At 38.3% G+C, this 4,976-nt stretch overlaps 1 long non-coding RNA gene across 1 annotated transcript; it reads left to right on the forward strand.

Annotated features, from left to right (window-relative positions):
* The first annotated feature begins 1,090 nt into the window (after positions 1–1,090).
* On the forward strand, positions 1,091–1,938 carry LOC145614130 (uncharacterized). The gene is made up of 2 exons (XR_014107058.1): positions 1,091–1,222; positions 1,743–1,938. It is a non-coding gene; the product is annotated as an uncharacterized LOC145614130 (long non-coding RNA).
* Positions 1,939–4,976: the final 3,038 nt, after the last annotated feature.

Consider the following 4,976-nt stretch of genomic DNA (forward strand, 5'->3'; position numbering starts at 1 on the left):
AAGTTCTCTTACTATCATACTACTTTTCCCCTCTCTTTCCAAATACATTCCAACCATTATTGAATCCATTGAAGTCCTTGGAGGTACGAAGAAGAAACAAAGTCCATAAACGCGTTAAACGAAGATTTAACATAAAAGAAGAACGGTTAGTTTCCTGAGCACTCAGATAAATCACTTTTCTTTTATTATTTAAATAACTTTAATTGAATAAATAGTGTTGTTTAATTTAATTCACATAGTATTCTTGTGTTAATCAAGACTAGAATTTGAAAAATTAATTGATTGTTTTATCACCTAAATCAAGGCGAACATTGTTTATATCTTGTTCTTTTAACAAATTTGATTAAACAAAGAATAACAACTTTTGCAATGTAATTCCTACGTGATTAATGCTTGTAAATAAAATCAACTAACTTAGTTTTTAGGAGCCACGTTGCATATATTGTTTGGTAATGAAATTGTGAAAAAGGAAGAGCTAGTAGAGGCCGTACTAGGGTTAGGATAGCGATCCCCCCCTAAAGAGAACATTATTTCAGTACCCTCGCTCCCAAACTCATTTCTGGTACACATAGACCAATTTGGGCATGGGTATACTTTTGACTCGTGCTAAATATCCCTTGAAATCTATTTAGGAGAAAGGCATGAACAAGGCTTATGGGTTTTCCTAAAACTCATTGGCGACTCCTACTTGTTTCTTACAAAAAAGCGTAATGATAGAATCAGTTCTAATTCAAGGTCCCCCAAACAGCTAGCAATTCATATCCCAATACACCTAGGGCTGGCAAAATCTGACCCAACCGACAACCCGACCCGAACCCAACTCAAAATAAACGGGTTTTGAGAAAGATTTTCAACCCATTTATGTAATTGGGTCAACCCGAACCCGACCTGAATAAACAGGTCGGGTTCAGGATGAAAATCCCAACCCGAAACCAACCCGCCTAAACCCATTTAATTAATTGGGTCGGTTTCAGGTCGGGTCAACCCGAACCCAACCCACCTAAACCTGTTTACCAGCCTTATATTGAACCTAATTTTTAAATATGGGCCAAGCCCAAAGTATCTAATGACAAAAAATGAAAAACCCTAAAACTCGTTCTTACCTCACGCAGCCGCTTTCACTCTCTTTCATTTTCATTTACTTTTCATTGTCTCTTTCTCTCTCTTCTCTTTTCTCTCTCTTGTTTTTAATTTTTTCCATAGGAATTACTGATCAAAGCTCGTGAGTCTTCAATCTTCATCTGAACATTCATTTATTTGTTAATTTTATTATCACTACTTAATTTTGTTGTATTTTTTTAATTGCGTTTTGTTTCTTTAATTTCAGTAATTTACTTATTTTAATACGTTGTGTTTCTTGAATTTCAGTATTTAACTCGTTTTTAATCTAATTGAAGTTCGTTTGTTTATGAATTCATTTGTTTATGTGATTTTTTCATCATTTGATTATGCAATTTATTTGATTTTTTAATGAGTTCATTTGCGTTTTCTTCACCATCTGTTTATGGGCTTTACTTGGATATTTTCATGAGATCAATTTGGTAGTGTTGGTTTATTTAGATTTTAACCGATTTCTTAATTCATTGTTTTCTGAAGTGTGTGATAATTGTTGAATGCCATATTTTGTTATGTTTATTTAGAATTTTTTTAAAATGATTTAATATAAATCTTACCCTTTAATTTTTATTTTTGAAGATGATTTGAATTATTAGTATTAATTTATTTTTTATTTGTGCATGCAGCAGAAATAAATCTTACAGGGCTGCAATCAACCATTAAAATAAAGATTTGATGTAACCAAGACATAAGGAAACAAGCTTTCTGCAAATTGGAGAAGCTCTTAAGCGTTTTATTTTGAAATTGATCAGCATCAATGTCGAATATGTATTGTATTTATTTGTTGGAAACATCTAATAAAACTTTTAAATTTACATTCTAGCATTTTTAGAGTATATTTTCTATTGGTATGCCTATCAATGTCGATCAATTTAACAATAGGTTTAGAAAATAAAAAACTTTAAAAAAAATCAGGTTAAACATGTCGGGTTTAGGTCAACCCAATTATCATCAGGTCGGATTCGGGTTTTATTTTTAGACCCGTTAAATAAACAGGTCGGGTTCACAGGTCGGGTTCAGGTTGGGGGTGCTGACCTGTTTATGTAAACAGGTCAACCTGAACCCGACCCAACCCGACCTGATTGCCAGTCCTAAATACACCCTAACAAGTATAAATTCCTAAGCCTTTAAGGAGAAGGAACCCCTACGATGGGAACACCCTCCTTGCACCTACAACCTGGAAACTCCAGACGGGTAGGCGGCCTAGAACTTTGAATGTAGACAACTTGAAAAAGTACTACTTGTAAGGGTTGTAAATTCTTGTAAATGAAAGACTTATCAATGAAAAAGTTCTTTCATTTTCAATATTGATGTTTATTCCTAGTATACATGCGTAACTTTCCAAGTACCACCTGTACAAGGTACAAATAGACATTGCTAAAGAATTATATCATAGTTAACTTAAACTTGATTCAAACCAATAACCAAAAGAAACGAGGCCAAAGCCGGATGATAAGTTAAGTTGAAATTTTGGTGGCTAAACAAATGTCTTAGAGACGTGAGGCCAATGGCCGGATGAAATTAAATTTTATAATTCGTCTGCTCCAACATGAGTAAGGCATCTGGAGACGCTCATCCGAGTGGAATCGTCGTAGAGAGTAACTCCCATCTAGGTGAAAAAGTGATATACAACCACATACAGACGGCAAAGATTGAACGATCAAATTAGTCAACTTATAGCTATTTGACAAAAGTAATCTAAAGGGAATACAAGCGGACTTTGAAAGAGGCTGTGTCTAATAACACATCCGAAATTTGCATAATGCCCTCACTTAGATTACGGCTTGAAATTATTAGCCAATACGAATTATTCCCAATGGAATAGACGGATAAGTGTATAATTGGATAAAAGCTACTTTGCCTGAGAGTAGGCGATCCGCTTGTTTGTAATACATTCGGGTGGTTTTGATGCAATGAGCATAAATTAAATGAACTCTTTGTTTCTAATATACATAGGCGGCCTAGACTAAGTGGCTTAATTGGTTCACTCATAGCCGTCTGGGTTAATAATTTTTGTGGGTTAAGTATGCCCTACAAACTTGATTGAGTGGGGCAGGCGGCCCCCATATGATCGCCTGCTATACCTTAGCGCCGTACGACCGTCTGTATTTGCAATAAGGCAAAGCAGGCAGATGAAAGCTGATAAAACATTTTAGCCCACTTACTCCTTTTGAGCGAAATGGCGTGAATTCAAGGCTAAGGCTCGAACATAAAAGCCATTCGGCCACCTAAAAAAGGTCCAAGGCCGTTTGTCTAAAATTACCGGATGGTCAGTGGCCAGCTGTACGCTTAGTTAGGGGCAATCACCATAGTGACTGATTAACTTAGAAATTAGTCATCACTTAAGTATCAAAAATTTCCAAGTCAATCAACCCACTCTTGAACCCAAGCATACAACTAACCGTCCAAGGGCAATAACACTCGGTACGCCACTTGTATCAAATAATATGCAGTCATTCATGCAAACATTTAAAAAGTATAACTTTTGAGCTTAACTTTTAAATAAAGACCGACTGATTCATAAATAAAAAAGCTAACCCCTTGGCCAGCCAAAATAAACATTGTTACCCGGAATACACCCGGGGGAAACAGACACATTGTTGAATAAAACCAACTCCTCAGTCGGTAAAAACAAGGATACTCGGCACGCAAGCTGGAAATGTATTTGAAATGGCAATCCGGCCGCAGAAAAAACTTAATCAATCAGCCTCAGGAGAGGACTCAACTTCATTTTCATCCGCCACTTCCTCGTTGGCCGGATGTTGTTCGTTGTGCTCCCTATCCTCATCCTCATCTTGGACATCCGCCCTTCCCTCAGCCTCCAGGCCTGCCTGCTCATCAAGCTCATTAGTGGCTTGCTCATAATGATACTAACAGACGGCGTAATCGTTGTTGAGGAAAAGAGACTTCCACGCCATCTTCATTCGGGTGATGCAGTCAGCCTTGTTCTCCTATATGAGAAGCTTATTCTCTTCTTCAACCTAGGCGGTCCACTTGGAAGTGAGTTGCTTCTCCTGGTTGGCAAGCTTATTTTTACAACTTCTCATTTTGGCGCCTGAGACTATCCGTGTTCCTGCCTACATCTTGTAGCTTGTCCAACTCAGTTTTGGCCTCCTTCAGCTCGGTCACCTTATTTTGGGCCACCTCCAAATCTTTCTTGAATTGCAAATTTGCAGCCGCTTGCGAGTACAGGATATCTTGAGTCAGCAACTCTATCTTATTTACATCATACATGGCTTTGTCAAGATTGGAAGCGACCCTTAGGTTGGCAGCCCTTACCTCTTTTTGCTTGTCGTTAAATGGTTTTTTAAGACCATTCACTCTCAGCATGGCCTACATCTGGTCAAAAGAAGAGGCAGTAAAGATACAATTGGCCAAGGAAAAACTTGAAAAATAATCTAACCTAAAAATAAAGTTACAAGGGCCATATTTTCTAGAATGGCGTCGAAGTTAAGGGAGCCGACTCCTTTAATGGAGTCACGCTATTTAGCAGAGAGGCCTTAAGCATGTCCTTGGCTATTTATCACATATCCAGCGTATGAGGAGCATCTGCACATGCAACATTGGGTGAGAGGCTGGCATAGATCCGACCAATAGACCGACTGACTTCAGTCGTTGTTGGCGACTGGCTATAAGTTTTAACCCTACAAGGGTAAGGCAAAGGGTCAAAGACGGAGGTACCTGGATTCACGACCAGATCCTGGGCGTTCTTGTCCTTCCGCCTGAAGAGTTAGCAGCACTCGTAAGAGGCTTTTCCTTTGAGGACTTGGACTCCTCCACCAGCTTAAGGGTAGCCATAACAGCCGGCGACTTGTCATCGGTTGAGGGGTGGGATTCAGATTTGCTCGTAGAAGGTTTGT

Source organism: Chenopodium album, chromosome 3 (genome assembly GCF_948465745.1).
Source record: "Chenopodium album chromosome 3, dcCheAlbu1.1, whole genome shotgun sequence".
In the NCBI taxonomy this organism is placed as follows: Eukaryota; Viridiplantae; Streptophyta; class Magnoliopsida; order Caryophyllales; family Amaranthaceae; genus Chenopodium; species Chenopodium album.